General features: G+C 35.6%; 1 protein-coding gene across 1 annotated transcript in view; it reads left to right on the plus strand.

Annotated features, from left to right (window-relative positions):
* Positions 1–18,165: 18,165 nt before the first annotated feature.
* The window catches only part of LOC128985623 (protein Abitram), a 301,921-nt gene continuing 297,191 nt past the window's right edge, over positions 18,166–22,895 (plus strand). Inside the window, exons 1-2 of the mRNA XM_054405324.1 lie at positions 18,166–18,382; positions 18,675–18,746. The gene's annotated coding sequence lies outside the window, so the exon portion shown is untranslated. The remainder of the gene's footprint in view (positions 18,383–18,674; positions 18,747–22,895) is intronic.

Genomic DNA, 22,895 nt, shown 5'->3' on the forward strand with positions numbered 1-22,895 from the left:
ATCCAACCTCGAGATGTGGTAGAGAGTGCAGTCTGGGTTGGTGAATCATCATTCAGACAATTATCCATTATATATGTGTTTGCCTTTAAAGGCACAGAGAAGGCGTATAATTTTTCTATCACCGGAACAACACAATAGAACAGATGTGTTTTCACGGCCCGATGAACTGGTCTTACGTGTACTTTTCGTACCAACTTCTACAACAACCTTAGTTAAAAGTGAAATGGATACTTTAGCACTTAATAATAAGTGAAAGAGATGATACTATACTTAAGAGAGACATGTCAACTTGACACAGAAATTCAAATATATTCGTCAAATATGGTATAATAGAAAGAGACCATAGAATACTTTAGAGACAATACAATACATATATCACATGTTTGCAGTAGTAATTTTCCTTCTTAGGCAAAGAGTTTAAACCCTCTGTTTCAGCCAACCCCTTCTCTTCACTCCTATTACATTTCATTTACTTGCTCTTCTTGCTGTCAACGTTATTGTTCCCCTCTTCAATCACTGTATGCTGTGATTTTTTAGCCAGTTTAAAAGCACCCAATCCGTTATGCCACAAGTATTTGTGAATCTATATCTATTAAAGAGGAACTATGTATTTATATATATGTGTATATACGTTATGGACTCCGAAACCGCTCGACAGATTGTAATGAAACTTTCAGGCATTATTAAGCATCTTTCAAGGATGGTTCGAGTGAAGTTTGGTGCAGATCCGTCAAAAGGGCTCTGCCCCAGAGGGTTTTAAGTGGGCCAATGTCAGACTTTTTGATCTAGAATGTTTACAAATAAATATAATTTAAAAGCAGAGGTTTACTTTCACCAACTGTTTTGTACGTTTGAATAACTACAACATTCTGTATTAGCATTAGTCATGATTTGAAATAGTGCCACAGTGTTTCTACAGATTGCAGCACAGAAAACTATTTTACTTTTAAATAAGTCCAAATGTATTAAACCCCAATCGCAGCACACCTGTGCACTTAGCAACGTTTAAATTCTCCAATGTTAAATATTAAAACATAAAAACCTTTATAAAAGTACTGTATTATAAACAATAAAAGGGATGACTTTTTTAAATGTATGACAGCATGTTATGAACAGCTAATTTGCAACCAAAAGGTGAGTGAGCGTAGCGAACGAACATCAACCTGGAGGCGAGTAAGCGTAGCGAACGAGCTAACCTGAAAACAAGTTAGCGCAGCGAACGATTTCCAACCTGAAGGTGAGTGAGCGTAGCGAACGAACTTCAACCGGGACGTGATTGAGCCATGCGAATACTTATGAAGTTAAACGGGGCAAATCCCGTGGGTAAAGCTAGTAATGTTATACATACTCGCGTTATATTTACCAATATTTACTTATGGTTAATACTGGTTTACCCTGTATAAAATCAATTGTTATTAAAATTGAAATAATTTATTTTCCAAAATAAACCAAAATGTTGCACTTTGAAACGCAATTCATGGTAGAAAATGGTTTTCTTAGGCCTACTAAAGCAGTTCCGAAATGCCGATCGTTACGTTTTTGTGTTATATTTAAAAATTGTTAACTACAAACATCATTAAAGTTGGTAAATATCACATTCATAGTGGTATTATTTTCATAATTTAAAATATGTACTTAATAAACTTAAACTTACTAAGCGAAAACGAACTAGAGGTGAACACACCACACCCCACCCTTATCTCCCCTTGCGCATGACTCACATATTAGGGAATGTCATACCAATACCTAAGACCTAGGGACACCAGCCCCTCCACATTCCTACAGTATATAACCATGACATCACTCTGCCCTTATTATCTTTTATTTGTTGATCGGTAAAAATGCACAAATAACCTAAGTCACCGTTTTAGTTTTTCTTTTCAAATATACTCCTGCCACTAACATGCGGTCGGTAAAATATTAGGTTTTACAAAATATTTGGGATCTGTCGATCCTTACGAATTTCCCACCCGTACTAGGCGAAATCAGTTTTCACACTTTCTCGCATAGAAGAATTACATATCGATGTCCTGCGGTGTTGTTTATGTATAATGTACTAGAATGAGAAAAATAATATTGTAAATTTGAATTTAATAGCTTTGACTATCATAATAGTTACCAACTTTGCGTCAGGAGGAATCGACAACCAAATATATGCTCTCTTGGCCAAGTTTTCTTAAGCGCATTATGAATGGCGATTTTTTCTGTTATCTATTTATATTGTATTGGGTCTCTAGAGAAGGAGGTTATTAAAACACTTGTCGGCAATGTATTGAAAATTATTTTGGAAGAATGACGTTGAGTGATTGATAATTTCAAGGTCAGAAGAATTACGAAATGGATACCTGATGTTGAGCTGTGAACAAAAAGAATACATATTTTTTCTAGTGAAGGATAATGTTTCAAAAATGTATAGGGATTGAAAGGTTGGAAATCGGAACTTTTTGAAAATCCTTTTGTACGACTGACGTTTAGGTAGGGAAAATGCAATGCAGATGGCATTCAATTGAAGTCTAAAAGGAAACTTAATCTAGTTATAATCTTTATTTTATGAAAGAGACACTCGTATGTAGCCTCTTTTTGTTGGAGAGGAGACAAAAAAGACCGGTACATAATGTCTGTTTTCACAATGATTATTGTGCAAAGCTGCTTAAAGAATTGGTAGCAGTATTCAAAATTACAATCCATCAAAACCGTTGAAGATGTTTTTAATTCGTCTAAATTTGTTTTACAACAAAAATAACAATTTTCTTCTCGTGATCATTTTCAAGAAGAAGCTTAATTCGTCTAGCTGTTCCTGTGTCCCTTCAATGTTCTTCGGTAATGGCGGTATATTTCTTTCTCCAAGCTTGATACATCTTTTTACGCATGTTGGATACATTTTTCAGTTAATATTTCCTTGTTGCTGCCAGATGCAATTTCTTTTAAGATTTTACAAGGTCTGCTGTATAAGTTGTTTTGCACCTTCCTCTTGCAACTGTTGGACACTAATTGGTTTGCGTATATAAGTTCGTTGCCTTCGTGGTTATCGATAGTGGTTGAATCTTGTTCTTTTATTACCAACGGATCACCTAGAAAATATATTGAGTTATTAGTCACGAATTTCGTTCTAATTAGGGGGGATAACCTGCTTAAAATCCACTAGTTTTTATTTTTGTTGCTTATTACAAGTCGTCCAAAATTTAACGTATTAAACAAATGTATCTCGGCAGCTATTTTATTCCATCAAACTTACTGTTGTATCCCATTCAACATTTCAACCGAACATCTATATATTAAAACACAAAATTTAAAATCTTCCGGAAGAACGTTTTAGACTATATAGATAATAAGATAATAAGATAGACTATATAGATAACTCTACCTGCGGATGCTTCTTTTGAAGAACGCTCTACAGCCGTCACAGGAGGCGACTCCGTAATGCTTCCCAGAGGCCTTGTCTTCACACACCCGACATAGCGTCTCCTTGGAGTCCATCTGTTTAACAGTTTTAAAGGTTACTATTAAGTTTGCACATGGATTAAATATGCTTCCAACACAATATCTAATTAAAGTAAATCTTTAACAGTGATAAAGGTTATTTGTAAGTTTGTCCATAGATTAAACATACTTCCATATAAATTTGTACCAACGTATACATTTATAAATTTTTATCGACGTAGCATCTCGTTAGAGTCAATCAATTTAAAACATTTTACATGAAATGGAGACCATACGAAGGTAGTACTTACAGTGAGTAGACTATTGATTGAGCGAAGCTCTTATACGTCGACTCTTATGCATTTCGTAATACGCAAACTCCTCCTAGACGGCTGAATTAATCGTTTTCAAATTTTGCATGGTGATAAAGAACATATCGGTGAGTGCCAACATCTATATGGCGTTAAAAAAGTCTCTCAGGAATCCGCCCCACTGGGTCTCAAAGTTAAAATGTAATCCTTATGGAAGCAGTATTTGACACATAAACAAAGACATATGATCAGCTGTTGACTTTTGAATGCAGTAGATAAAGAAATAGCTGATAGCATTATTTCACAGATATTTGAACAGAAACGGTATGGATCATAAATATAATCAAATGACGACACTAGCTTGAGGTACGTGACGTATATAGTGTTGAAGGAATTAGTAAAGGTGAGCAGTCTGGAGTGTGGAAACTGTTTATGACGATTAGATTAAGGTATCTGCATTCCTAAAATTCTATGGGAAGGTAGGAAAATAGGTCCGCGCCGTAGGAAGTGGTGAAGGAAGTAGTAAAGGCGAGCAGTCTGGAATGTGGAAACTGTTTATGACGATTAGATTAAGGTATCTGCATTCCTAAAATTCTATGGGAAGGGAGGAAAACAGGCCCGCGACGTAGGAAGTGGTGAAGGAAGTAGTAAAGGCAAGCAGTTTGGAGTGTGGAAACTGTTTATGACGATTATATTAAGGTATCTGCAATCCTAAAATGCTATGGGAAGGGAGGAAAACAGGTCCGCTACGTAGGAAGTGGTGAAGGAAGTAGTCAAGGCAAGCAGTCTGGAGTATGGGAACTGTTTGTGATGATTAGATTAAGGTATCTGCATTCCTAAAATTCTATAGGAAGGGAGGAAAACAGGTCAGCGACGTAAAAATCAAATCAAAGTAAAGTAAAATCAAGTAAAGGTAATAAATATATGAATTTGATTAAATTTATTTGGGATTCTAAAGGAAATATTGAAGGATCTGGTATTAGAAAATATACAGAAAATAAAATTGAATACAGATATATTGATGATTTAAACAAATTGGAAAGTATAATCAATTATATATATGCTCAAGAAAAAGCTGGAAATAATAACTTTATCAATGAAAAAAGGGCTATTAAGGATTTTATTTCAACCAAATTAGATGAATTGATTGAAAAACCAGATGGTATAAAATATTTAAAAAGAATTTTGCCAACAATAACATCACCTATTATGGGTTCAGGATTATTAAATGATTTTATAAATAATTTACCATTTGAATTGCATGTACCTGGTTTTCAATATCTAGGACCTGGCTACAAAAAAGATTAATAAGAGGTGATCCTGGAATAAATGATTTAGATAAAGCTGCTAAAGAACATGATATATTTTATAGAGATCATAAGGATACAGAATCTAGAAATGGAATTGCTGATAAAATTTTACAAGAAAAAGGTTGGAATATAGCAACATCTAGTGATCATGGTATTGGTGAAAGATTAGTTGCATTACCAACATCAGGTGCTATGTGGTTGAAAAGAAAATTAGGTATGGGGTTAGAAGTTGGATTAAAATTTTAATTAAATGAGATTAAATGGAGAATTTAAAAAGAGGGTTGGATCTAGAGTTTAATTAAAATTGAACTGTTCGACTTAGTTTCCCGATGATAATTGAGTTACATTATTCAGTAAAAACTTTTTTTTCGAATTGTGACAACTATCAAGAAATGCAACTATTGTTGGTGAAGAAAGAAGAGACAGGTTTATTAATATCACCACTTTTGAATCGTCTATGTCGTCATTGTTCTTATCGTAGTCGTCTCCATGACCTCATACACTGGCATGTTTGGTTCGATTATCTGTTTAAAAGGAGTCCCGTGAGAAATAACCTGAATTGAGCAGTTCTCGAGTCCACCCAACAGTTCATTCCTGAAAACTCAAGCGATTGTAGTTTAACATTGCAAAAACTGACAATTTTAAATTAACCTGCTGATCATCTTTAGCTATATACGAAATATTTAAACTCACATTATAAAAAATTTACAACACAAGGACTGTTTAGAATAGGGCTATTTTATATACGGATTTTGTTTTAGTTACCGATTTTATAGATTGTTAGGTGATACAATTAAATTATAATCAATTTTTATTGGTAAGTGAATTAGGCTGTTCAGGAGTAAAAGTTAAAACTTTCTAGAATAATGTATGCAAGTGATGTATATGATATCAAAAGTACACACATAATCATGATCCTGATTGTTTGTAATGTAGAATAAACCGCACACTAATTCAACAGTACTTTTTTTGCAATAATTCCGAAGTGGACCCTAATGTAATATTCCGGTTATCTAGAGATTCCATGACTGGTGAACATTTTAGTTATTCTCTTTTGCGATAAAAGTTCATTATTCTCGCTGTTTCCAATCACCTGCTTGTTCATGGACATAAGGCATTTTTTCAGGCTCATGGTCATAACACCTCTATTTCAGGCTTGTGAAATTCGGGGAAGATTCCACTACTCCGTGTATACCTTTATTAAGCATCCTTTATTACCTTTATTACCATTGGAAAGGAGCGTCGTTTCCGTTATGTGTGTGTCTTTTGATAAAACCGTTTTTTCCCTCGTATGTGTTTCGTCGTTAGATTTGAGTGTTTTATCCGTTGCACGCTTATAATTGGATCTGGTTGTTTTCTCCGTTGTAGGATTTTTCATTGGATGTAGGTGTAGTCTCTGTCGTACCAAGACTGACTGTATAAGACATTCTCTACTATGTCGTGAGGCAATGGCACTACTTTTGCAATATCAGCGCGAGGGTTAGATTCTTCAGTCATAGATAACTTTCTCTTTCCCAATGCTGCTAGTCTTTTTGCTATAACGTTATCAGTTCAACTTTCTATAATATCTTTTTCATTCGTCGTGGCTGGTGGGACATGTTCAATTGTTGTAGATGGTATGTTGAGGCTCATACTTCTTTTGAGAGATTTGCTTTTTGATACATCCAAAGAGAGCATTACTTTCTCTTTCGATCGCTCATTAGGGTTGGTTGTTTCGGGCGTACACACACATTTATGTGGCACTGCATAATGCGATGGACTAATATATGGCATAACGTAAGAATCAGGTCTTGGACGTGGCTTGGTAAAAAGTGATCCTTCCTGGTTTTTATCTTCTAGTTTTCTTTACTTTTTATTGATAACCATCCCTATATCAAATTGATCATGAAATGTTTTCTCGATAGGTTCATGCTTCAAACTCAGTGATCTTTGACTCCATTAAATTCAAAGTAATTTATTCTTTCTTACGTCAGTAAACGTAAGAGTTCCTTGTTTGATCTCTCTACCATTCCCTTCTTCGTTGAATTTTTCTTCTTGGATTCGGGTTTAATATCTACCTCTTGTATATTTTTAATCGAACGAGTCTTTAATGGGCTCTGGTGTTTCAGTAATTGTGTGTTGGAGATTCCTATTCCTCTTTAACATATTTTCCCTATCATTCTTCTCCTTCTTTTCTTCTTCTTCTTTGAAACCTTTGAAGTTTCCACTTCCTCAGATTCATAACTATACAAACGTGAGGTTAGTTATTTTTAAAACAATAAAATCGATTGAAATAATTAGATAAGCGACAAACAATACGTAGTACAATAATACATATTCAGAAAAGAGCCAAGTTAGTCTCTCAAATTTTAAAATTGATTTAAGGTATTTGATGAAACACGAACACTAATATTTTCGCTACATAAAGGATACAAAAGAAAGTTTAGTTAATTGAACAAGCAATAAAATCCATGTTTGATTTTTGATAAACAACAACTATTATGAATTACAACACATTTTGATAACAAAGAAAGCCTTTTTATTTTTATAAACGTAAATTCTGAATGCAGACATTAGATAAAGAACTTGCAATCCATTTTACAATACATTAACATACAAAGAGAGCCTTGTTAGGTTCGGAAATGTCTAAATTTAGTTTTGGATAGTGTATAAATAAACAACTAATTGTATTTATAGCAATACAGATGAAAAAGATAGCTTAGTTATTTTCACAATATTTCGGTTCTTTTAATCTGCGATTTTGTCCGTTGATTACTGGTTGACTTCCTATTCCACCTCCACATTAAAGCCTTTATCCTTTTCTGCCAGATTTTTAAGCATTTTCACCTGTGTCACTGCTCTTGTATCGTGGTCGTACCTCTTTTTATCTTTGGTGGCCACAATGGACTAACACGTTCTCAAAATCGTTAGGGTTAGGGAAGGTTGGATGTTGGCTTTACTTAATTTCTTTTTAAGAACTTTCAGACGGTCAGAGGATCCCTTCAATTCTCTGCCTCCGAGTTAATAAAAAACCTACCCTTAGTCACCACATTTATAATCACCCTTCTGAGTTTTCTGTATCGACTGTAAAGTGAGTAATGTTCCAAAGGGATAGCCACGTCTACCAGTGATGCTCCGCCAGTCTTGTGGTCCTTAACAGAGAAGGTGAAATGTGTTATTTCCTTGTCAACGACCACATCTTCAAGTTTTTATGTTCTCATATCGACTATCACACTTGGAAGATGATCGTTTAAAACCATATGATAGAAGATAGGCAATGAGAGACTTTCAACCAAGCGGTTTGTATCTTAAGTGTTCCTGGTATTACTGTACCTGTATTGTCTCCTTTCTTTTAAATTTCATCTTTTTAGTGCTAAGAACATTACTTTCCTTAACGGAATTTTCCAAATATTGTAAGTTCTTTTCTGCTTCGCCAACACAAAACGATGTGAGGTCGACAACGGATAGCAAATATTGTTTAACGTCATCGCTGTCCTTGCAAAAAGAGGTTTCTCTCTCATATTTTCGACTGAGAATCTCTTTTGAAATTTCCCGACTGTTTCTCTTTTGATACTTTGTTAGGGACATCACAGCACCCCGGACGGTTGATTAGAATCTTTTGTCACTCTTGGTCATCCCGCCCTTCATCAGACTTTCTTCTAGCCCTACCTCAAGTGCGTTCTCTAGGGTCCGGATGTAGTTCTTTATGGTTTCGGCACTTAATCTAGGTTTTACTTTCAATTAGTTCCAAAATGCAGTGTGAGAGTCAGCGTCTTGTAAATAACCTCCATTTCAGGCTTGTGAAGTTTGGTGAAGAGTCCACTACTCCGTTTGTGCGAGTAGTACATCATTTTTGTATTTGTTTCAGTAGATTTTTCAAATTGTTTAACTTCCCACCTTCGCCTATCATCGCTGACCATTTACTTTTAAGTTGTGATATAAAATAGTGTTGTTGGTTGCACTTACTCAACAGTACTTTTTTGCGATAATTCCGAAGTGGTCCTTAATGTAATATTCCGGATATCTAGAGATTCCATGACTGGTAATCATTTTAGTTAATCTCTTTTGCGTTAAAGGTGCAATATTCTCGTTCTTTCCAATCTCCTGCTTGTTCATAAACATAACTACTCCTTTTCATGCTTGTGAAGTTTGGGGAAGATTCCACTACTCCGTTTGTATCATTATTAAGCATGCAATTGGAAAGGAGCGTCGTTTCCGTTGTGTGTGTGTCTTTTGATAAGGGCGTTGTTTCCCTCGTATGTGCTTCGTCGTTAGATTTGAGTGTTTTATCCGTTGTATGCTTATAATTGGATCTAGGTGTTTTCTCTGTTGTAGGTTTTTTCATTGGATGTAGGTGTAGTCTTTGTCGTACCAAGACTGACTAAGACATTCTCTACTATGTCGTGAGGCAATGGCACTACTTTTGAAATATCAGCGCGAGGGTTAGATTCATCCGTCATAGATATTTTTTTCTTTCCCAATGCTGCTTATTTGATATAACAATATCTGTCTAAATTTCTATAATATCTTTTTCATTCGTCGTGACTGGTGGGACATGTTCAATTGTTGTAGGTTGTATGTTAAGGATCATACTTCTTTGGAGAGATTTGCTTTTTAATGTATCCAAAAAGAGCATTACTTTCTTATTTGATCGCTCACTAGGGTTTGTTGTTTCGGGCGTACACACACATTTATGTGGCACTGCATAATGCGATGGACTAATGCATGGCATGACGTAAGAATCAGATGACTTGTGTCTTGGACGTGGCTTCGTAAAAGTCGTCATTCCTGTTTTTTTATGTTCTAATTTTCTTTACTTTTTATCGATAACCATCGCTATATCAAATCGATCATGAAATGTTTTCTCGATAGGTACATACTTTAAACTCAGTAATCTTTGACTCATGTATTGACTCTAAGGCATTTACCATTCCCTTCCTCGTTGGTTTTTTCTTCTTGAATTAGGGTTTAATATCTACCTCTTGTATATTTTATCGAATGAGTCTTTAATGGGCTCCGGTGTTTCAGTAATTAATTGTGTGTTGGAGATTCCTATCCCTCTTTATCATATTTCCCCCTTCATTCTTCTTCTTTTCTTCTTCTTCTTTGAAACCTTTTAAATTTCCACTTCCTCAGTTTCATAACTATACAAACGAGAGGTAGTTATTTTTAAAACATTAAAATCGATTGAAATAATTAGATAAGCGACAAACAATACGAAGTACAATACATATTCAGAGAAGAGCCAAGTTAGTCTCGCAAATTTAAAAATTGATTGAAGGTATTAGATGAAACACGAACACTAATATTTACGCTACATAAAGGATACAAAAGAAAGTTTAGTTAATTGAACAAGCAGTAAAATCCATGTTTGATGTCTGATAAACAACAACTATCATGAATTACAACACATTTTGATGACAAAGAAAGCCTTGTTATTTTTATAAACCTGAATTCTGAATGCAGACATTAGATAAAGAACTTGAAATCCTTTTTACAATACATTAACTTACAAAGAGAGCCTTGTTAGTTTCGGAAATGTCTAAATTTAATTTTGGATAGTGTATAAATAAACAACTTATTTTATTTATAGCAATACAGATTCAAAAGATAGCTTAGTTATATTCACAATATTTCGGTTATTTTAATCTGCGATTTTGTCCGTTGATTACGTGTTGACTTCCTATTCCACCTCCACATTAAAGCCTTTATCCTTTTCTGTCAGATTTTTAAGCATTTTCACCTGTGTCACTGCTCTTGTATCGTGGTCGTGGCGATGAAACATATCGGGAGTGGATTCTGTGTGACACAACTGACGAAACACGTTCTGCTTTACCTCTATTTATCTTTGGTGGAGTCGGTCACCATGGACTAACACGTTCTCAAAATTTTTAGGGTTAGGGATGGTTGAATGTTGGCTTTACTTAATTTCTTATTAAGAACTTTAAGAAGTTCTGAGGATCCCTTCAATTTCAAGCCCCCGAGTTAATAAAAAACCTACCCTTAGTCACCACATTTTTGAGTTTTCTGTATCGACTGTAATGTGAGTTATGTTCCAAAGGGATAGCCACGGCTGCTAGCGTTGCTCCGCCAGTCTTGTGGTCCTTAACAGAGAAGGTGAAATGTGTTATTTCCTTGTCAACGACCACATCTTCAAGTTTTTATGTTCTCATATCGACTATCACACTTGGAAGATGATCGTTTAAAACCATATGATAGAAGATAGGCAATGAGAGACTTTCAACCAAGCGGTTTGTATCTTAAGTGTTCCTGGGATTACTGTACTTGTATTGTCTCTTTTTTTCTAAATTTCATCACTTTATTGCTAAGAACATTTTTTTCCTTAACGGAACTTTCCAAATATTGTAAGTTTATCTGCTTCGTCAACGCAAAACTATGTGAGGTCGACAACGGATAGCAAATATTGTTTAACGTCATCGCTGTCCTTGAAAACAGAGGGTTCTCTCTCATATTTTCGACTGAGAATCTCTTTTGAAATTTCCCTACTGTTTCTCTTTTGATACTTTGTTAGGGACATCACAGCACCCCGGACGGTTGATTAGAATCTTATGTCACTCTTGGTCATCCCGCTCTTCATCAGACTTTCTTCTAGCCCTACCTCAAGTGCGTTCTCTAGGGTCCGGATGTAGTTCTTTATGGTTTCGGCACTTAATCTAGGTTTTACTTTCAATTAGTTCCAAAATGCAGTGTGAGAGTCAGCGTCTTGTAAATAACCTCCATTTCAGGCTTGTGAAGTTTGGTGAAGAGTCCACTACTCCGTTTGTGCGAGTAGCACATCATTTTCGTATTTGTTTCAGTAGATTTTTCAAATTGTTTAACTTCCCACCTTCGCCTATCATCGCTGGCAATTCACTTTTAAGTTGTGATGTAAAATAGTGTTGTTGTGTGCACTTACTCACCAGTACTTTTTTGCGATAATTCCGAAGTGGCCCTTAATGTAATATTCCGGATATTTAGAGATTCCATGACTTGGTAATCATTTTAGTTATTCTCTTTTGCGTTAAAGGTGCAATAAACTCTCTCTTTCCAATCTCCTGCTTGTTCATGGACATAACTACTCCATTTCATGCTTGTGAAGTTTGGGGAAGATTCCACTACTCCGTTTGTAACATTAAGCATGTCACTGGAAAGTAGCGTCGTTTCCGTTGTGTGTGTGTGTTTTGACAATGGCGTTGTTTCCCTCGTATGTGTTTCGTCGTTAGATTTGAGTGTTTTATCCTTTGTACGCTTATAATTGGATCTGGGTGTTGTCTACGTTGTAGGCTTGTCTGAAACACCAAAACTGTCGAGCCATATGACATACGTTTTTGAAATTATGAAATGAGTTGAAATAAATGGTAAGATGTTTGATTTCATAAAATAAAGGTTTACAATCATAAAATAAAAAATAACGAGCTGTTGGCCCGTCCTACGTACTGGAATTGAGTGTTCAACTAAAACTGAAGTTATATCAATATTTCCATTTGAAATCCAAGCAAAGTTCAGACGGTTAAACATTTACTGCAAACAAAAAGCTTCCAAAATGAATTAAAACATGTAAACATTGTTGTTTTCCTATTCTTTCCTCAAACAGTCGAACATAAAAATAATTTGCATAAGCTTTGCATAATCTCGAGGACAGAGCGTCGATTTGCATACATCAGTGGTTAAATAATAATAGAAAATAAATGACAATACTTACTCTAGCAGTTTATAGCTAGTATAAAAGCTAGACAAATGATGCTATAACCAGTTACAATAACACTAGTTTAAATACAAAATCAAAATACCTCACCCGTGGAGTGTCTACTTCTATGATATCCTTAAGGTAGAACCTAATGAAATTTCACTCCGATACAAAGGAAAAATAAACCCTATACTTTGGTAAGTTATCCGATACCGAAGGAAACTACGGGACTAACTTGTAAGTTTGGTTAGGAAGGATCGGGGTGGCCTACCCGTGGAAGGTGTACGGGTTGTCCCAAGGAAGTTATTGTAGGTTAGACAGGCTTCTGGAACTCACCCGGTTGGACTAAATGAGTTCCCAAGGAAATGTTACAAGGTAGCCCCTCGTAGCCGACTAATCTAACCTAACTCGTTTAACCGTATTTGAAAGAAAACGTGAACTAACTTGACGTTACTGTATCTTTATAGGGGGGAGCGAGCTGGCGTAGTGGTTAGAGCGCGGGACTTCAGTCCCTGAGGTCCCGGGTTCGATCCCCGCCAAGTCACCAATGGATTTTATCCAAGTGATAATGCCGCAACCCCTAGGTCTAGCCTGAAGTAATGTGAAAAACAATCCCAGGCTCGTGCCTAGCGTCCTTAGGACAAAAAAAAAAAAAAAAAAAAAACTGTATCTTTATGTATCGTATTAATCTACTGTCAAAAAAAATATAATAACTTGATTTCTCGCAATTAATTAAATTTTATAAAATTGAAAATATAAGATTTATATAATATGTCGCCCTAATACCGTTTAGAGAATGAAGGAGGTATGGATGTCCTGTGGTTGGACTTTGGGACACCTCACAGGAGTTTTTATTTGGATTCGGGATTCGTTAGGAATTATGATTCTCGCTCGGAAGGAACTAGCGAGACCCCAAGGAATATCGAATTAAAACAATCAAAATAATATTTCTTCGAAACAACCTTTACAGTTTAAATAAAAACTAGTGGCCTATAGGGGCCATAGCCCCTAATTTAGACTACAATAAAAAACCATATATAAAATGACAAATACAAACTTATTATTTACGAAATAAAATATCTTACAAAAGAAATACTTAAGGACGGAATAGTATCAAAATTTGGCAAAATGGTCGAAGTTAAAATAATAAATTCGTAAATTCACAATGGTATAAAGTCGACACACTAACTTTAATACGATGTAAAAAACTAAAAAAAAAAAATTACTACGAAAAATAGTTATCAATGAAAAATACTGTCACAATACATTATACAAACGTTTTATGATTTACAGTATTAAGTCACTATTTTTAACTTAGCAAGAAATGCATCATCTGTGCGTGAATATTTACGAAAATTAATAATACCTCTCTTGTCAGAGCAGACACTACATTATCACAAACTGTAAGGCTGCATGGTTTGATAAGCAAGACTAACGTTTTAAACGAATTATACTTCAGCTGAGCTGAGCGTTGGCGTCCGGGCTCAGGGTCGGGCCCCTGACAGATTTTTGAGTTTACAGTGTAGTTTTTATCCGTTTGTGACAAATTAATTATGGGTTGTAGTTACTTGTAAGGGAATTAATACACTATTTGCAAAAAAGTCTCTGAAGTGCTTAGCCTATTGGGGATAAATATAATAGAGGGTGGTTGACAGTCTTAAAGATGCAAAATCAATCCAGGCAAATGGAAATTAGCTTAGTCGGCAGGTTTGCTGCGGCGGGGGTATAATATATATGATAAAGAGCCAAACAATTACAACATTTCAAGTTAGCATAGCACTTACAACAATTATTGTCTTTTGGACCGTGTGTTAGATTCAATACAATAAATATTAACAAGCACCTACATTTTTTGTAATTACATATTATAATGGTTTTGCATGGAAAATAAGTTAGATTTCGTTAATTTACAAAAAAATATGTTATTGTACATTTATAATGATATAATTTTTATAATTAAAAAATATGTACTTAATAAACTTTAACTTACTAAGCGAAAACAAACTAGATGTGAACACACCACACACCCACCCTTATCTCCCCTTGCGCATGACTCACATATTAGGGAATGTCATACCAATACCTAAGACCTAGGGACACCAGCTCCTCCACATTCCTACGGTATATAACCATGACATCATTCTGCCCTTATTAATAAGTCAATAAGTCATTTATTAGGCCAGATCAACATATACATGCATTAGCCAAGTCAAATTAATCTTAATTCATAAAACATATTGATTATCTTACAGTGAAAACAACTAAAGTACTTACAAACAACCACTCAATTAAGTTAACTCAAGTTAATTCAACATGTGCCAACAAGTAAAAGTAAAGGATGGACTTTAACTCCCTTCTAAATTTACCCACATCCTGTTCAGCCTGTAATGGGAAAGGGAGGTTATTGAAGAGTTGCACAGCATTGTAGTAAAAGTGCCTCTGGAAAAATGCAGTTGAATGACGGGGAGTGGCAAGGTTTGAAGTGTTCCGGAAAGAATATCTGTGGTTGACTGGAGTGGTGAAAGATGATATGTTTTTCTTAGCGAATGACAACGTTTCCAGAATATAGATAGATGGATGGAAAGGTAAGGATTCTGAATGATCTGAATATTTCTTTGCAGGAGTGACGTTTTGGAAGGGGGAACACAATACGGATCGCCTTCCTCTGGAGTCTGAACAAAAACAGAGTTCTTTGGGTTTCACAACCCCATACAGGAATGGCGTATGTCAGATAGGGATAGATGAGCCCGTAGTATGCAGACAGGAGAACATCGGAGTTGGCTGTTTGTCGGAGCATTCGAAGCGTGAAAATACCTACCGAAACCCTTTTTACTACTTGCTCAATATGTTGATGAAATCTGAGATTTTCATCAAGGAGTACTCCAAGGAACTTCACATTTTGGGAGGGACAGATTATGGTTTCGTCTAACAGGACATTAGGCTGAATGAACATTATTATTTTTAATTTGTTGATTGGTAAAAAGGCACAACTAACTTTAGTCGCCGTTTTAGTTTTTCTTTTCAAATATACTCCTGCCACTTGCATGCGGTCGGTAAAATATTAGGTTTTAGAAAATATTTGGGATCCGTCCATCCTTACAAATTTTTCACCCGCATTAGGCCTAGGCGAAATCAGTTCTCACCCTCTCTTCCAAAGTCAAATTACACATCGATGTCCTGCAGTGTAGTGTATGTATATAATGTTCTAGAACGAGAAAAATAGTATTGTAAAGTTGAATATAATGTCACCAACTTTGCGTCAGCTGGAACCGACAACCAAATATGTACACTCTTGGCCAAGTTTTCTTCAGTGCATTATGAATGGCGATTTCTAAGTCGACGATTATTTCTGTCAGAGAATTATTTCCGATCATAATCCTTATTTACTGAAAGAGGCACTCGTATGTAGACTCCTTTTTCTTGGAAAGGAGACAAAACGAGGCCGGAACATAATGTCTGTTTTTCACAATAATTATTGTGAAAAGCTGTTTAAAAAATAGGCAGCAGTATTCAAAAGTGCCGTCCATCAAAACCGTTAAAGTGGTTTTTATATTTCGTCTACATTTGTTTTACAACCAAAAATAACAATTTTCTTCTCGATATCATTTACAAGAAGATGCTCAATTCGTCTAGCTGTTCCTGTGTCTCCTCAATGCTCTTCGGTAAGGGCGGCAGATTTTTCTGCAAGCTTAATCCATCACTTTGCGCATGTTGGATAAATCTATTTCAGTTTCCTTGTTGCTGCAAGATTCTATTTTTTGTACATTTACAAGGTTTGCTGTATAAATCATCTTGCGCCTTCCTTTTGCAACTGTTGGACAATAATTGTCTTGCGTACTTAAGTTCGTTGCCTTCGTGGTTCCTCTTGCAACTGTTGGACTCTAATGGTTTGCGTACTTAAGTTCGTTGTCTTCGTGGTTATGAATAGTGGTTGAATCTTGTTCTTTAATTACCAACGGATAACCTAGAAAAATATTTTGAGTTGTTAGTCCACGAATTTTGTTAAAATTATGGGGGGGGTAACATCCTCTAGTTTTTTTTGTGGCTCTTTTGTAACTCGTCCAAAATTTAACGTATTAATAAAATGTATCTCGACAGCTATTTTATTCCATCAAACTTACTGTCGTATTCCTACCAACATTTAGAACCGATAAAATTTAAAACACAAAATTTAAAATCTTCCGGAAGAATGCGTGAGAGTTCCAAAGTTAACAAATGTTCACAAAATGAACAAAAAAAAAAAATATAATGTTAAATTTATGAAGCTTGACGCATGTGTTCGTGTATAGCTCTCATATACGCTAATTTGAAGCTGACACGGATTTCAGATAATTTGTAATAATCGCTATGGGATTTACTCAGACATTGTCAACAAAACACTGATATTTCCCATTATAAATTATAACAACCTATGTAAAGATTTGTAACTTCGTAACATACAATTTGTCAATATTTCCTTTCATGTGTCTCTCCGTAAAATCTAACTGGCCGTTTTGGAGGAGCGATACAGTACTGTAGGCCTTCAGTATCTATCAATTCTGCGCGGACAGTCGTACTTCAGGAAAAACACTAAAAATTAATTCGTAAATTTTGAAATGTTTTCGACTTATGATAAGGCTAAGTTTGGAAGGGAGTATGTTTTATCTATGGTCTGGCGCTCAAGCTCATATAAACATGGATTTTTCCTTGGGATAAAATCTCAAACAAGTCATCAAAATATCAGAACTACTGGATTTTATGTGTGTATAAGGTTACGGGTGTATATAGAATACGGAATATATTTTAAGCTAACCAGAAAAATATAATGTACCTTCACGGTTGTACCTATCATAAATAGGTCTGTAAACAGCCTTTTTGACGTTAGACCCATTGGCAGTGATAATGGTGGTTACCTTATCTGATATATTCCAACCATCTAAAACGATCTGGACACTTGCTTCTATGGCGTCTGCTGAGTGCCTGTCAGGGATTATCGATAGATTATAGATATTTCATCCTCACCCTGATTGTCTATGATAAAACATACTCCCTTAGTAGATTTCTCATCCTTATGGAACAGCTGAATACAATTTTATTGTTAGTTCTGTACGGTTTTCTGTAGAGGTCGTGTTTTGTTTACAATTTGTTTCCCGTTATTACAGCGATTTAAAACCTCGTTTAACCAAATAATACGATCTAATCATAAACAATAACATGTTCCCTAGTTATATAACCAAACAGTACATGAACTAGACACGAAAAATGTGCTTCAAAATTTACAATGGGATGAGAAGTCTAGGCATTATGAGATTAGCACCATGACACGCCACCATGATTATTGGACCACCATGGAGACATCGTGGTCTCATGGGTAAGCACTAACAGACTACCTTAGAGGCAATGAGAAGGGGGAAAAAATATACATGTTATTGTTTTTCTTCTTCAGTCAAGCCAGCTGCTGAACGTGAAAGTCGAAAGTGAAAATCTCCAGAACGATCAACTAAGAGGTTAGGTTAGGTTATATACTTATGTAATACAATAAACTCGTCTTAATGAATTGAATATTTCTGTTTCGGATTTCTGAAAAGGGTGGAAAAATATTGTCGCGTTTTAGTATGCATTCAGATTTATCCCCTCATTTACATTCAGAAAAGTGCAATTTGTTAATAGCAAAACTGCAGGAATGTCATGAAACGGTAGGTCCTAGGACAACACTATAAACATAGGCCTAGGTGTAGATTAAACTTAGGCCCTACGATAAATGCCTTGACGGTGAGGAATCACCAAAGAACATGTGTTGAATTTAGCTCAGTTTCGTTTAATTTCACAAACCTTTTGTTTAATCAAACTTATGAAATCATATTATTTGAGCAATGGTAGGCCTAGGCCAACTATTCAGTAGGCATACCTTTTACAAAAAAGGCCTAGGCCTACCTAATATAATTTTTGCATCCCAAGGTAGCCAATGAATAATTTTGTTTGTTGCAGAATCCATTTTTAAAGTTTTTTGGCCAATGTAATGACGAAGATAGACGAATGAGAAGCTGTCTAAAAGCTGAGGTAATTATCATTTAACTCTTTTCTCTGAGATAGGGAGCGATTAAGATGTATTTTAACATGTCCGCTGCTGACCGCTAGATGCCGGGACGGCGCCAGGAGCTGAACCAACGCTCACCGCTGCGTAAACATTGCTGCCGATACACTGAATTACAGTAAAAACAACAGTAGTTATACTGGATGGCAATGTTCTGCAATAAAACTGGCTTTAGACATAGTGCAAAGTGATTCTGATAGATAGCAGCACTACCTAGGTTGCAGTGGGTAAAGTAGTATCGCTTTCTAGCAGGAAGGAGTTGGGACAAAGCCCTGTTCTAAACGACCCTGGTGGTAATTTTGGGAAACTATATTTTTTATTGTCAGAAAAGTACGTCCCCAAAAGCTGCAAAGAAATATAGGACGCTTGTGACAAGCTGGCTGATTCATGGCAACATTTAACAACAATGAACGTTCCTAGCTCCTGGCGCCGTGGCCCGTTTGACATTTCGGAATGTCCGTAGTAGCGAACATGTTAACTCTTTCCTACCAGGGACGTAACTAGGCTATTCAGCACCCGGGCAACATGATTCGCAGTTAGTCAAGGTCAGACGTGTTGTATATCGATGGGTCAGACCAGCAAGCGTCAATGTGTTAAGGAATGGGCATACGGGAGGGACAATGGCTAAAGGTGTGGTGACGTCATATCTATAGTGGCTAATGTCTTCTCTCCTGTAGTGTATTCCAACTTAGGTTGGGCGTTTGTTGTATTGTTAGTTGTAATGTGTTAGTTAAGTTTTTTCACCTGAGGACGGTATCAGATTCCAGATCCCGAAACGTTGTGTATTGTTTTTTACTATCGTGATGGAAAATGTCCGCAATAAACCTTTGAACAACAATGTGTTAGTGTTGTATGTTTGTGGTATGTGTGTGTGTGGTGACTGGTGTGAGGGATGGGGAGCTGAGGGGTAGGTAGTTGCCGGGAGGAGGGTGGAAGTTTTATAATGCTGCGCCGGCGCCGTCCTAGTGACTCATCGACGACAGACAACGCAGTATGCTCATCCTCATACTCGCTCCGTACAAGTTCATAGGGACCGTTTTAAACAGTATAATAATAGTCAGATAGCATTCATCATTTCACTTTGACTTTCTTAGACTTATATAAAAATAAAAAATATAATGATTTTCTTTAACAACACAAGGCGGATTAAAAATATTTTCAACAATTTTTGTTTGAAATAATCTGTGCCCGTGTTGGCGCCCCCAATAACTGGCGCCCGGGGCTCATGCCCCGAGTCCCCCCCCCTAGTTACGTCCCTGTTTCCTACCCAAGCATAGAAATACCAGTTAGAACATTTTTGTGTGTGCGTTTTAGGTTGGTTTCATGCAGGGCTTAATTTTTAATTGATAGGCCTAAGTACCTGACCCATGACTGACCGGGGTGTCCGGGGGTCGTCTTCCAGAACTTTTTTTTTTTCAAAATTGCTCTTAAGAATGTACAAGTTAAGTGCAATTAGGTTAAGTTAAGATGCATGGTTAAGTTAATAACTCATAACTTATGAGCACACATACAACATTAAGGTAAATCACCCAAACTCCGATAGGTCTTGGTTATCTGGGAGGTGTTTTGCTAATATTAGGTTATACTTTTGATTTAGTAGGTAATAATGTGTGATGATTTTATTTTTTTTTTCAGTCTCATAGGAGTTAATTTCAGGCATCAACATTAAATATATTTATACAATTATGTTTGTTTTGTGTTATTTTGTTGTACCTTTCAAAATCCTCACAAAATCCTAATTCCGGTTTTTACATTCCTAATTTCGGTAACCTTGACACCGACCGGTTTTATGCTACAAAATGAGTTTCTACTAAGGATAAAATATCTCTACTACCCTACGTGATCATTTGTTAAAGACAAATCAATAATAATAATACCACTCAATAGCAGGATAGTACTTAATACCACTCAATGGAAAAAAACAAACAGATAAGTGTTATGGTCTGGGATTAATTAAATTATTTTTTTGTCATCTTTTGAGCCCCAATTGTTCAAAGCAAAGTTGAGTTTTAATTTATTTCCTAATGATCAATGATGTCTCTACGTACGTAAAATATTAGATTGCACAGCTGATTAATGTTATTTGAGTACTTACTACGTTAAAACCTCCAACCCATTGCTAATCTGTGACATGTCCTTGGCAAAGACTGTCAAATACCAGTTGCAAAGAGGAAGTTAATAAAAAGACGTGTTTGTTTATAGTATTATAACAAAAGGTAAGTTAAGACAGAATTTAATGCATACAAATGGCAAACATGTCTTACAATTTCAGTCTTACAATTTCATAGAAAACATTGCATAAAAACTTTAAAAACTTAACTTAAGTTAAAGTATTTAAGTCTTCCATCACTTTTATGTTGGTTGTTGGCTAACCTTTGATCTGAGTTACGCTAAATTAAAACAACTACTGTCCCCGTTGCTCGAATTCGAGCAATTTCTAAGTATTACAGGTGTTATTTTTAAACGAATAACAGTCATAGTTTCTGATGGATTAAAAAGATTCGACTAAAAGATTATGGAAATACTCACAATGTACATAACAGATTATATCATTTAATCAAGGCTCTCTCGATTTTTTCCATTGTAATATTTGCACCAACCCAAATTAAAATTTGGTAAATATCACAATTCAACCAAGTTAGTAAATGTTTGTAGCAAACTTATTGACTGTTTACAATTAACATGTTTTCTTCTTCTCACTTTTAATTTCTGTCAACAGCTGGAGTTTCATAACAATTTTTGTTTCCCATGTTAATCTTATGGAGGAATACGAAACTTTAAAGGGTCCCAGGGCCTAACTCTCTAATTATTTCCATAAAAAGAAAGTTTCCTGCACAACTTCACGTCACGTTCTTTCCAATGACACCAAAAACATGTCAATCGGTTCAGTAGTTTCGGAAGAGTAATTGTCACAAAAAACCTGCTTGCGTATTAAATAAGTATATAGATTGAACAAAAAAATATATAAAACATACACACATAAAAATACAAGTCATGTTATGTAACACTCACAACCACAAGAAATTGGTAACCACCATAAGTAAATGAATGACGATGGAACAAAATTACTAACTATATACTATACACTAACTATATACATTACAGAGTCAATAAAACAGTTGAATACATAAAACATGAAACCGTTAAAATACTTACATAAAATTAATACAGTTTAAAATACATAAAATATTACTTAATACACAAGAATATAAAATAAGCTATACATACAGTAATTCATATTAAAACTAAAACAGCGTTCAACATCAACATAGTGGATGGTCGCTAGCAATCAGTTTTTTTTTTTCAAACATATTATATTAAGTTCTTTGGTGAGGAAGGCAGCTTCGTAATACTAAGGTAACTTTTCAATCAAAGTAAAAAAGCCTCTTCCTTCCAGGTTGGGTGGGGACAAAATCTTTACAATGTCACTTGTAGGCACGTCATTGTCGACGTCAGGATCTTGTGGCCATACGAACTTATTTCCTTTCTTTGTTAAGAATGTAATTGAAAGAGTCCCATTTTGATTGGATCTTATTTGACCAACAAAATATTCTTTGGTATCATTTACCACGTAGGGAACCACCAGTGGCGGCTCTAGGACCTAGTCTAGGGGGGGGCTCCGGGGGGTTTGGGGGGTGTGGAGCACCCCCCAACAGAAGAGGGGGGTCCGGGGGTCCTCCCCCGGAAAAATTTTTAAATTTTTAAAGCCGTTTGGTGACTTTCTGAAGCAATTTTAACGCCTAAAACTGTGTCCAATAATAGTCCAAAAACTCCCATTTCACCTGTTGTTTGTCATGCATGAGCAAATAGACATAAGTAGAGTAAAGTAAAGTATATTTTTTAAATAGTTTTTACCAATTTATTTAATAGATCAGATTTATTATCCTAATATAACTAGGCCTATATTAAATATGAATAGATATTGCAAAACATAACAATTAATCCTCTATTGTGGTTTCTATTTCATAATTCAACTTTTTAAACCTAGTTTTAATTTGTACTGCTCAATTTCGGAATTTTGGGGGAGGGGTTTGACCCTCTAACCCCCCTCCCTGCCTACGGCCTTGTAAAACGGGACTACACTGTATTGAAAATATAACTAACAATTGATAATT

The sequence above is a fragment of the Macrosteles quadrilineatus genome, unplaced genomic scaffold (assembly GCF_028750875.1).
Source record: "Macrosteles quadrilineatus isolate MER2022 unplaced genomic scaffold, UCM_ALF_1.0 Scaffold_2__2_contigs__length_208266976, whole genome shotgun sequence".
NCBI classification, from domain to species: Eukaryota; Metazoa; Arthropoda; class Insecta; order Hemiptera; family Cicadellidae; genus Macrosteles; species Macrosteles quadrilineatus.